Source organism: Prionailurus viverrinus, chromosome F2, assembly GCF_022837055.1.
Source record: "Prionailurus viverrinus isolate Anna chromosome F2, UM_Priviv_1.0, whole genome shotgun sequence".
NCBI lineage: Eukaryota > Metazoa > Chordata > Mammalia > Carnivora > Felidae > Prionailurus > Prionailurus viverrinus.
This window is the reverse complement of record NC_062578.1, coordinates 1,282,494-1,295,940: the sequence shown is the minus strand read 5'-3', so window position 1 is coordinate 1,295,940 and position 13,447 is coordinate 1,282,494.

Genomic DNA, 13,447 nt, shown 5'->3' with positions numbered 1-13,447 from the left:
AAACACCACCCACGAGGGGCACCTGGGTGGCTCAGTGGGTTAAGAGCCCAACTTTGGCTCAGGTCACGATGTCTCGGTCCCTGAGTTCGAGCCCCGCATCGGGCTCTGTGCTGACAGCTCAGCGCCTGGATCCTGCTTCGGATTCTGTGTCTCCCTCTCTCTCTGCCCCTCCCCCACTCCTGCCCCGTCTCTCTGTCTCTCTGTCTCTCTGTCTCTCTCTCTCTGTCAAAAATAAATAAACATCAAAAAAAAGAAAAAAAAAAAAGAAACACCACCCACGAACTTTCCATATGCATTTATTTAATGTAAACTCACTAGGTGAATTCACAAAACATGAAAGGCATGCTGCTCCCTGGAGTCAGATCAGCACTGCAGGGAAGACATCTCTGGTTCCCGGAACAGCTGGATGGTCGAACTCTGAGGATCTCAGGCCAAAAGCTTGTTCATGGTAACTCTACCTGCTGTTGTCTCCGGAGGCATTAAACAATAATTCAAACACTTTGTACTTATACAGCATCTTTCACCTGGGAATGTCAGAACACTTTGCAAACATTAACTTGTTCATCCTCCCTGTGCTGTGTAATCAGCTGAAGGAGGGCACTCACCAAACTCGTTTAAAAAGGCAGGTCTGACATCCAGATGGCCAACAGACACATGAAAAGATGTTCAACGTCACTCATCATCAGGGAAATACGAATCAAAACTACAATGAGATATCACCTCACACCGGTCAGAGTGGCCAAAATGAACACATCAGGAGACTGTAGATGCTGGCGAGGATGTGGAGAAACGGGAACCCTCTTGCACTGTTGGTGGGAATGCAAACTGGTGCAGCTTCTCTGGGAAACAGTGTGGAGCTTTCTCAAAAAATTAAAACTAGATCTACCTTATGACCCAGCAATAGCACTGCTAGGAATTTACCCGAGGGATACAGGAGTGTTGATGCATAGGGGCACTTGTACCCCAATGTTTATAGCAGCACTTTCAACCACAGCCAAATTATGGAAAAGCCTAAATGTCCATCAACTGATGAATAGATAAAGAAGATGTGGTCTGTATATACAATGGAATACTACTTGGCAATGAGAAAGAATGAAATCATGTCATTTGCAGCAACATGGATAGAACTGGAGGGTATTATGCTAAGTGAAATAAGTCAGGCAGAGAAAGACGATACCATGTTTTCACTCATATGTGGATCTTGAGAAACATAACAGAAGACCATGTGGGAGGGGAAGGGGGAAAAATGTTACAGAGAGGGAGGGAGGCACACCATAAGAGACTTGTAAGGACTGAGAACAAACTAAGGGTATATGGGGCATGGGGGAGAGGGGAAAGTGGGTGATGGGCAGGGAGGAGGGCACTTGTTGGGATGAGCACTGGGTGTTGTATGGAAACCAATTTGACAGTAAATTATATTTAAACATAAATCTCAATTAACTAATTAATTAATTTTAAAAGGCAGGTCTGAGTGTACCTCCTGGAGTCACCAACAAAGCTAAAGTAAATCATCCAAGCAATTCAGCCAAAAGTGCTTCTGGGGCTTTGGCGGTCCAAAGCTCAAATAATGGCCTAAAGCTCCCACTCTCCCTGGCCTGGAGATCACGGTTCATAAGTCAGAGAGGCATTGAGAAGGGGCTTCAGCCTTCCACAGTCCCATTCCAGCAAAAGTGGCGCTTAAGTCTCACAGTTTAACAACCAAGTCTCCCTGAGCTACCACGGTAGTCAGCGGAAGCCCTAGCCCATGCCACCAGTACGCCATGGAGTAATGGGCCCAAGGTGTGGGTTTGCCTGCTGTAGTAAATATTTCAGAGGAATAGTCACTTGAACAAAAAAACAAATACCTCCAGATGTAAGTAAACACCCAAGGCATCTTCCAAAAGCCTCTGGTTGGGATTTGACTTGATCTAGAATGAACCCAGGTCATAAGAACCTGTTTCCTGGGATCTGAAACTTGGGATTTATAGAAGAATCTGAAATCTGGGATTTAGAGAACATTACTGGTTGTTTCATGGTCTAAATCTAGGCCAGACCATTTGGGCTGAAGTGGGATCTCCAGGAGTCTATAAGCACTTACCACAGTGCCTACAGCCTTGGGTTCCAAACCCACAGACCAGAAACTCTCACAGGATACTTAGTGTCTAGAAATGCTTGATCTTTGAGGATTCAATTTTTTTTTTTTAATTTTTTTTTTCAACGTTTATTTATTTTTGGGACAGAGAGAGACAGAGCATGAACAGGGGAGGGGCAGAGAGAGAGAGGGAGACACAGAATCGGAAACAGGCTCCAGGCTCTGAGCCATCAGCCCAGAGCCCGATGCGGGGCTCGAACCCACGGACCGCGAGATCGTGACCTGGCTGAAGTCGGACGCTCAACCGACTGCGCCACCCAGGCGCCCCGAGGATTCAATTTTTTAACACCCTACTGTTCAAAAAAAGCTATCTTTCTTCTAGACTCCTGGGGTTCCTAATGACTTGTCAGTGTGATCATAATGTATTAGTGGATGAAAGATCGGAATATAGAATGCAAGGTCTTAGAAATGAGAACAGAAGGAAGAAACACTTGTGAGAACAAAGACTCTGCTAAGGAGAGGGTAGCAGAGGAAATGGCAGAAAGCAGAAAGGTCAGGACAGGAACACACATGGATTCATGTGAGGGCAAAAGAGACCGCCTTAAGAAAAACATAAACTCTGTATCCCACGTGACATTTCACTACAAGGAAATCATTAACTTAAAACATTTTATCTGCCAATCACAGAACTGTCTTATCGTCATCTGAAAAACGTGAGTGTTGGGGTGCCTGGGTGGCTCAGTGAGTTGAGCATCTGACATCACCCCAGGTCTCGATCTGGAAGTTCATGAGATCGTGAATTCGAGCCCCACATGGGTCCCACTGCTGTTAGCACAGAGCCCACTTCCCAGCCTCTCTCCCCCTCTCTCGGCCCCTTTCCCCTTTCCCTGCCCCCTTCCCCGCTCGTGCTCTCGCTCAAAAATAAACATTTTCTTAAACATGTGAGTGTTGTTTATGGTCCAAAGTGGTCAAGTCAAATGACCCAGAGGTGAATCAACAGGATACAGACTCACGACTCTGTCACTGCTGCCTGCCTGTGGTGTATAAACACATTTTCATGTTGGAAAGTCGCGATCATTTTCACCTAAGAACTTAATGCTCAGTTTCAGAAGCTTCAAACAGATTCAGGTTAGTTTGGGGTTTTTTTTAATATAATTTAGTGTCCAATTGGCTAACATACAGTGTGTAAAGTGTGCTCTTGGCTTTTGGGGGTAGATTCCCGTGGTCCATCGCCTCGATACAACACCCAGGGCTCACCCCAGCAAGTGCCCTCCTCAATGCCCATCACCCATTTGCCCCTCTCCCTCCACCCCCCCATCCACCCTCAGTTTGTTCTCTGACTCCATTCCAGTTACGTGGAAGCCAGGGGGGACTCCTGGCCAAGGGCACTGGTAGGAAGAAGGGACTCCGAGGGGCTCCTTGCCAAGCTGCCAGGTCCTGAGGAAATGGCCACGTCACAGTCCCGACTCACTGTGCAAATGGCTAAGTCACCTTCTCCTCTACACCCAGGTTAGCAGGGTGGCTGTTCTACAGAGAGTCTGCAAGGCCCTACAATTCCTTCCCCGTTGGTAAAGTCTCCCCCGTCAGTTTGCCGCAAAATGACGGTCTGTATATTCCATTTTCCTTTCTAGTCCAGGGAAGGCAAACCAGCAAACAGAGCTGGACGCGTGTCCCATTCGCCAGGGCTCTATCCTGCCCTGTGGCATCAAAGCAGCAAATGGTGCTGTGGGGGACTCGTTGTCACAGAGGAGAGCTGTGACTTTCCGAAGTCAAACATTTTAAGACACCTCTGCTCTTCTCCTTTCCACACACCAGCACGTTAAGAATGGAGACACCTTAGTAAAAGTCTTGGGGGAAATTTTGATATTTGCAGAGGATAGATACCCTTCAAATGTAAGAGCTTGTCAGGTACTGTAAAATATTTCAGAAGAATGTCAAGTGCAACGGAACACAAATACCCCTAATCCAACTCATAAAAGAAGTCCCTGAACACAGAAAGTCCTATGTATTGAATCCTATGAAATCAGCGTTATTTTTTAGGGTAATTTGGAAAATAGTAAGTTTATTTTTTAATGTTTATTTATTTTGAAAGAGAGAGAGAGAGAGAGAGAGCACATGCAAGCAGGGGAGGGGCAGAGAGAGAGGGAGAGAGAGAATCCCAAGCAGGCTCCAGCACTGTCAGCACAGAGCCCGATGCAGGGCTCGAACCCACGAACCATGAGATCATGACCTGAGCTGAAATCAAGAGTCAGACGCTTAACCAACTGAGCCACCCAGGCGCCCCCAACAACTTTTATTTTTTAATCACACATAAAATACTTTAAATGTATAAGAATATTGTCACTTTTCTAACACAAAAATGCATCTGTGAGTGAATGCAATATCATATAAGACTTGAAAAAATGAGGGGTGCCTGGGTGGCTCAGTTGGTTAAGCGCCCAACTATTGGTTTCGTTTCAGGTCGTGATCTCCCGGTTTGTGGGTGTGAGCCCGGCATCGGGCTCTATGCTGACAGTGCAGAGCCTGCTTGTGATTCGTTCTCCCTCTCTCTCTGCCCCTCCCCTGTTCACACCTCTCTCTCGCTCTCTCTCTCTCTCAAAATAAATAAATAAAAACTTCTAAGAAAAGAAAAAATGATTAAATTTATTGTTCAAAATTATATCTCCTCTCTCTATCAAACATAACTGCAATACAACACAACTTCATATTAAGGACAAACAGAACTTAATATTCATTAATACCAAATGTAGCTCAATAGAAAAAAATCTCACATTACTTTGTTATGTAATGAAAGTAACATTTTTCTATTTAGATATTTTTGGCTAAGAAATAAAAAATGTTACAGATGCTGTGGAGAATGAGAGTTAGGGAGAATATGGAGAAATGATTTGCATTCTTACCTGATAGAGCCATGAAAAAGCACTTGATTTTAAAATTGAAGAAAAACCAAATTTCTCAAGCCATTGGTATTATTAATATTGCCCTATTAAAACCATACCAACATTAATGACAGTAAGTTTTTATTCACTTAACCATCCCACCACCCTAACAAGCCACTTTTATTCTCCACATTCTCCAAAATAGTTCCATGCTAAAAACCCCCACGAGCTGATGGCAAGCACATGGGAAAAATGCACTTCCAGATTTGATAAAACTCAGTTTAAAAAAACCGTACCCTAAAATATTTACAGTTACAAGAATGAAGAAAGCTATTAATCAGAACAAGGCATATTCCATTCACATATGTTGAAACCTGTTCCGGAGACTTGTGTGTTTCCTAACATGCTCAAGGAAAACTGCAGAAATATTCCGGATGTGGGAGACAGGTGCCCTGAAGGCATCTGAAACGGATCCAAATTTTAAAAGATGACTAGTGTCCTCACTGCCCACGGGAGCAGAAAGCAAAACCTCTAAAACTGTCCTCTATGATTTCAACACACTCTTTATTCTAGCCTCGGTAAGTGCTCAAAGCAAATGAAACGGTCACCCAAGGATGGGGGGAAAAACTGGAGCGGAGAATTTACTCGACTTAAAACTTACAAGTATAATTCCTGAAATTGATGAGGGTTTCAGAAAACATGGATTTGCTATGTTCATGCTCCTCCTAGTGACTAAACTGGGGGAAATAAAAAATGAGGTTTTCCGAGGTCACGCTCATTGAACGTTTAAGTGTCCGCAGTGGGAAGGATGGGGCCCCACCGGCCTTCAAATAAATGTGGCAAAGACTCTCCTCCACGGAGACCACCCACCACTTCGCATCCCGCCTGTAAATTCTCTGTATTAAGTGGTACGCGCCGTCCTGGCTTGGGCCTTCCGCTTATAAAACCCCTTCTGAGCGAGAGTTCATTTGGCAGATGGCATTTCAGGTTGGTGCACATGCTCGACGCTGTAAATAACAGCTCCAGCAGCCCTCGGCCCGCTCCCGCCTTCGGCGTCACTTCTCACAGGAGGTCTTAGCTTCCAGGGGCCAGTGCTGTTTCCTTGTCACAGTTAACCTTGTGTCCTGACATTTTGAGGCCACAGATTTCTTGTGACGCCCATGAAGAAGCAAAAAGACAACACGGTATTTATGAATTCTAAAAAAACTACCACCCTGTTTATAAAATATACAGCACCTGGGGGCGCAGGGCTCCACAAAGCCACATCAGCGATGCACAGGAGGCACGTGCCGCTGGCAGGGCCGTGGGAAAGGTGTCGGTGTGGGTGCCGGAAGCTTAGGCCTCCGCGGGAATTGCTCGGGCAGGGAGCCGCCCTACAGCTCGACGACATTAACAAGGAAAAGCCAGCTGCTGTTCAAACTAATCTTCAGCCCCAAATCCAGAATGGAATCATTTTTCCACGGTCGAGAGGAAAAGCCACTTGCGAGTTTCCAGAACTGTCTGCGGCCTTCCAGCGTTCTGTTCTGTTTATAGCACCCTAGGCCCCTAATCTTCAAGGAAATGAAATGCTGAACTAGACAGAAAATTACACAGCCCGAGTCCTGCACGATTTGGAATTTAGGAAGAGGCACCCATCCTCACACGTGTGAGCACAAGGTCGACTCCCTGCACGGAGAACCTCAGTCCTCACCCTTTAGCGCTGTCTTTTCTCCACACTGCAGCCAGAGGGATCACATTCAAATTTGATTAAAATATGCGCGTCCTCTTCAGCTCAGCACCCTGTAATGGCTTGCCCGGGTCACTCAGACAAAAAGAACAGTGTCCTCCACACATATGCGTGAAGATATATGTCCAAATGCATTCTTTGCAGCCTTGTTAGCAATTGTGCACACAAAAAATTGGCTTAAAGGTGAATCAATACCTTGAGGGCTCAAAGCAATTACAATGCAGCCACCTATAGATGGGGTGCGCCTATATGTACTGACAATGGAAAGGTCAATAACACGCTTTATTAGGTTAAAGAAAAAACAGGACAGAAATTACATTTAGAATAAATCCATTTATGTTGTTTTAAAAGCGTATAAACACGTCCCCAAGTCCCTAAGGAGCCCATGTTTGAGTTCTGGTTTTTTAAGTATAGAATGGTGTTCAGAAACCATTTGCTAATATTTAAGAAATGGATTTGTTAAAATGAGTCTGATGTCTGATTGGGTTAAAATTGAGATTTCAGAACATGATTAAATTACTACCAGTTCTTTCCTTGGAAAAATAGTACTGAAAAAAAAAAAAAACCTTTTATTTTTTGAAATCCCTTTAAGCCATAGAATTTAATAGATGTAGCAATCCTTGTTCTGCATTTAATTATCTGTATCCTCCTCACTCCCACATCCAGAATTATTTATTCCACTTGGTGTTGGTCCCTATTTAAAAGAAATAAAACTTCTCAGCAGGCAGCCAAAAAACAAAAGCCTTTGGGGAAGCAGTTCCTCTCCTCCAGGTCTCCTGAGTATTGAAACAACACCCAGGGCCCCACTGGCGCCTTGTGAACCAGCTTTATTCCACTCCTGTCGCCGACCTGAGTTGGTCACAAAGCGGTTTCTCTTGGCTATTGGTCTAAATCGTGCAGATTCACCTTGATCGGCTTCACGTCGGTTAAACTTCAGGTCACGGGTGATGTGGCATAATGTTGGGATTTGGAAGCAAACTGTCAAGAAAGAATCTTGAGACGTCTTCGGTGCAAAAAGGTGCTTTATTAAAGCACGGGGATAGGACAGAAAGAGCTGCACCGGGATTATGAGGAGTGATTGATTATATGCTTTTAAATTGGGAGGGAGTTAGGGACAACCTAAGTCTCTGAGGAATTTGGAAACAAGGCTTCCAGGACCTTGAGGGGTCATTTACTACTGTCTAGTAAAACCTTAGTCGTGAGACCCTTCAGATGTATACCAGTAGCCCATATGCTTGGATGATGATTGCTAGCTAACATGTACCTTGGTGGGTGGGGGGGAGGGGGGGACAAGGGGATAGAGATAAAGGAAGCTTCCAAAGGATTTTTATATGTTAAAGAAGACTTATAGGATCCAGGAGGCCAGGCTAATGTCGGGTTAAGGTTGCCTTTTGACCCTAGCAAAGTATTAACGTCAAGGCAGTTGAGTTCCTGGAGGAAGGTCACTCAGCCTGCCTGTCTCAAGTACTTGTCAATGGGCTGTAAGTTGTAAGGAAGTCTATTTTTGTTCTCTACATTTCTTTTGCCTTTGTTCTCCACATCAACGGGCATCCAGGCAGCTGACCTTCCATCATCTGATAGGTCTTTCTAGAACAACAGCTTTAGCATAGCCCTGACTTGTGCCTATATCTTCTTGCTTGTGCTTGCCTTGGTTGTACAATAAATTTGCCAAAAGAATCTGTGACCAGAAATGCCCAAGACCTTACAAGGATCAGATTTTCTTTCTTACCTTCAACTCTCTCTCCCCTCACTCAGGACTTACAGTATTGCTTTGTATTTAGTAACCACTTAATAAATATCTGTTGAATAAATAAATGAGACAATGAATGGACACATTTCTATCTTGGCCCTGCAATTCCCACCGCCCCCACATTGCCATCCTCATCACCACATGTCCCTCCAAGTTCCCCACCTACTAATCTTCCTCCCCACACTCAAACTCCGTTCACCTCACATCCTCCAAAAAGTCTTTCAGTAACCTATATATTATCATTCACCCACCAAAAAATGCATACTTACCGTTATGTGTACAATGTTTAAGGGTAGTGATGTGTAGGCATGTGTGCACCAAATGGCATAAAAACTTATGTTTTCACTGGTCAAATCAATGATCCTCTACCAAATACTTGAGCCTTCAAACAGATGAATGTGCTAACTCTAGCAAACTACAATGTAAAGCAGTCTACTTTGAAATCAGATGTCATGAAGTGGGAATCGTAACAACAATCTTTGGCACCAGAATTTTTCTTGGAATTCTGTTCTGTTATAAGCCCTTTGGAGACAAAGACGAGAGCTTTAAGCTGGTGTATCATCAGTAGCTCAATCAATCACCAAAGGTGGTTAAGTTTCTTTAACCTTTTTTTTTTTGGGGGGGGGGGATTCTTGGTTTGGATTTTTTGATTTTTTGGATTCTTGGTTTGGTTTCTGTTTTCCCCTGGGAGAGGGTGGGGAGAGGAGGAAGCTGAGGAGAATATAGGGATAAGTGAGCAGCCTGATAAAGAGCAGCCAAGAGACATTTTTAGAAAGAGCACATCTAACATTCAGTTCGTTTGCTTTGCTGCACCATAGGTTCTTTTATTAACCCCTTCAAATTTCCTCCCCCTCCAAAAACAAAAATCTACTTGCTTAAGGATGTCTTTGTGTAAGTGACGTGTAGAATAGAAACTGATCAAGAGAGTTATTAGTGAAGTATCTAGCTCAGTGGTATTTGGAACAGAGACAGCTCTTCTGAAAGCAGGCCCCAGAGCAGAAGTGACCAGAAATACATAAGGACCTGGGAATTTTCACAAGTTTGTGTTCCAGGGAGAACATGGGGGAACATAGGTCAATTAGTTATGCATAATTAACTTTTGCTGAACTCATTTAATAGCTCTAATAGTTTTGAGTATTGTGGATTGCTTTTTTTTTTTTTTTTTTAGAGAGAGAGAGAGAGAGAGAGTGCAAGCAGGGGAGAGGGGTAGAGGGAAGACAGAGAATCTTAAGCACTTTCCATGCTCAGCTCTGAGCTAAAGATTCTTCATCCATATTCATAAGAGATATCACTCTGTAGCTTTCTTATGTTTTTTTTGGTTTTGGTATCAGGGTAATAACGTCTTCATAAAATGAGTGAGAAGTGTTCTCTTTTATTTTTTGGAAGACTTTGTGAAGAACTGGTATGAATCGTTCTGAAATGTTTGGTAGAATTCATTAGTGAAGCCACCTGGGCCTAGGTTTTTCTTTGTAGGAAGTTTTTTGTTTGTTTTTGTTTTTGTTTTACTAATTTGATCTCTTTATTTGTTTATGAGCCTATTTAGATATTCCATTTCTTCTTGAGTCAGTTTTGGTAGTTCAAGTCTCTCTAGGAATTTCTCTAAGTTATCTAACATGTTGGCATAGGAGTCAAGTATAATCCCTTATATTTCTCTAAGGCAAGTAATAATGTCCCTGACTTCATTCCTGATTTTATCAATTTGAGTATTCATTCCATTTTTCTTTGTCAGTCTGGCTAAAGGTTTTTCAATTTTGTTCATGTGCAGACTTAATTTTATACAGAACACAAGATGTCAGGAGCTCCCAGGTAACATTTGGGTTCTGCTGTGCATGTATAATGGAAGCTCACCCTGAACACCCTGCTTACCCTGAACACTCTCCAGAGCTACACTCTATCCCCCTTCCCCTCAGTGGCATTCAGCACTAAAACTGACCCTATAGGACTGTTCTGCATAACTTCATTTCTACAAGTTTACATAAACTTGGCAAGTGTTGAAGATAAATAATTGTCATTTGACCCCTTTTAGAAACATTAAAACAGACAAAACAATGAGAGAAGATACATAGTATCATTAGTAAATGTAAGTCAGCAACCCAGATCAGCTTACTTTGAAGTCATTTTCCCTCAGTTAACTAACATTATTTATCCAGTCTGCAAATCAAGTGACCCAAGTATGAAACTTTTAGAACCTGAAACCTGAATGGTCCCATAATTTCTAGTAGGAAGAGAGGGTCATCCACTGAAGGCCTTATGTATCTGCCTCACCACTGTGGCCTCCTGAAGTTGCACCTGTGCAGAGAAGGGGCAGCCCACACTTGCAGGGTGTAATAAACATGTGACAAGAGTTGGACATAAGTCCTACCATCCATGGCAACTCAGACAAGAAGTAAATAATGATGCCAGTGGAGTTGTTTTCACAACTACTGTCCTTAAAATTCACATTCGTGCTCATGCACACGTATACACACTCACACACATACACACATCCCATCTGAAACAACCCCGAAATAAAGAGAAAGTGAAAGAAGAGATGTGAGAACTCAAAGATTAATGTGGAGCTGTAGATGAGGTTAGCGGGAAATGAGGCTCATCCAGTAACACCAGTTTGGTCCAGAAAAGAATGAGCTTCTACTCCAGCCACTCACATTCTCTGCAGTCTTTCCCTCAGATCCCAAAGCTAATCTCATCCATCAACATTGACAACAAGAAAGCAGAAAAGCAGGAAAGCACTATGCACCTACACTTAAGCTAGCCATGATCCTATAATGAAAGAAGGAAAGATATAGGAAAGCAATTAACATTCTGTAGGCCAATGGAGGATTGAAAGGTTTTCAATTAATTGTAGATGAAGAATCTATCAAATTGACTGTCAAATTTAAACAGTAACAAAATAAGCAAGAAACTAAAAGAAAAGAGTAATTGTAGCTGGATCAGGGAAACACGACCTTGCTAGATGTTACCACCAGGATAGTAGAGAGCTCCCCCTGACCTAGCAGAAATAAATGAGTGGGCAAAGGACAATCAATTGAAAAGATGGGTCTTGACAGAGCCCCATATGCCTGAGTTTCTACAGATTTGTGGAACAATTTGTGGAACGATATCAGCTTCACAGGAATACACACCATGTGTGGTGTGTGTGTTTGTGTGTGTGTGTGTGTGGTGTGTGATGGCTCTGATATTAAAAAGGCCAGGACATAGCAAAGAAGGAGAATATAAACTGAGGCTATTGTCCTATATTCCACTTTTTCTCATTCTAAATGCTGATGGACACCCACAATAATTACATAATCTAGCAGGCAATACTTACAGAGTTAAAATTATGTCTCCCAGTTATGAGACATGCTAACATGACAAAAATTGCCCAGATGCATTTTTCATAGCACGTATATTTTTATAGCACAATTTTCCAATGGCTACCATCTGTAGGATCACTTTTATTGATCTTTTTAATTTTCTTTTTTAAAGCCATTTTTAAAGTTTTTATTTAGTTTGAAAGAGAGAGAAAGAGAGCACAAACTGTGGAGGGGCAGGGAGACAGGGAGAGAGAAAATCTCAAGCAGGTTCTGTGCTGCCAGCACAGAGCCCAACTCAGGGCTTGAACTCATCACCATGACCTAAGCTGAAATAAAGAATCAGACGCTTAATCTACTGAGCCACCCAGGCACCCCATTCATCTTTATTAGGAGAGACAAGAAAATTTACCATGGAAGTCTATAAATGGCTTCTTATTAGAAGAATATTCAACATATTGAAAAAAAATAACAAATGTCTGATTTCAAGAGTCTTAGAAGAGTAGTTTTCAAATCAACTGATCCTAATTCCTCACTGCTTCAGGAAAACGAAGCATTCAGAAGGAGTCAGGGAAGGACTCCAAGCTGTTCCACTACTTTCCCCAACTGCAGTGGGATCCAAGCCACTTTTGTCTTGTTTTTACACTGGGTTCCTCAGCTAACAATATATTCAAAGACCATTGGCTAGATCGTGGTTTATCATTACTCCGAAATAACAAAATAACAAAATGTAGAAGTTGTCTTATTTCACTGATGGCTCTCTACATGGTGTTTTAGCTCATGTATGGTACCACAAAATCACCAGTAGATCCTTAGTGACTGTGCTCGGTGTTCTCCAACTGTACCTCCAGATTCACCCTCAATGTCTCCATCTTGCTTCCCACCCTGGGAGGCTGAATGCCTGGACCATATGGGCATGGACCATTTCAGCAAGGGGTATGGCATCATACTCTTCATCAGCAGCCTCCCCCTAGCCATCCCGTGAGTTCAGCCAGGAGGTAGCCTGGGGTGCTAAGGGTGCCAGGGACCTGAGGGTGCTGAGTGTGGCCCCACCTTGAGATCGTGGGTCCTGAGAGCAGGGCAGTCCCCTAGAGGCCTCTCTGCCCTCTTCTGGCTGATAGCCATTTCTTCTTGCATGCCCCAGCCCTATCTTCACCTGCCTGGGCTACTGCACCAGTGCTGAGGGTTCCTAGCCTCGGTAATCAGGACCAGCATTCAACTCTCTTTGAACTATCCTCATCCAAGTGTGCCTTGGAATCTGACTGATGCAGCAACTTTGATTATCCAAGTCAAATTTGACAGTCTATCATTTTTGTACACATGTGATCTAACGTAATCCTCCTAAGAACCTATGAGGTTACTCTTGGCTTAAACACACAAGTATTAGCCCAACAGACTCTACAGCATAGGATAGCTGAGCAAGGAGAGGCACAGGTAGCAAACTGAGCAAAGCCAGATCAAAGGCTTAACTCAAGTGTGCCTGTCTAAGCCTCTAGGACCTCAGGCCAACCTGACCCATGGTCAGAAACTTAGAAACAGTATCTGAGACCCTGGATCAAAGGCTCCTCTACCTTCCTCAATCTCCATCTTTGCAGTGGAGTCTACACCTGAAGTGTTTGCCATTCTAGAGAATCAAATGGTAGCTTCAGATCAATCGTAGAAGCTTTGAAAAATTTCTTGAATCAGTTTATTTCTGCTCTGTTTTTCTCTCTTAATGATGTTCATATTCCC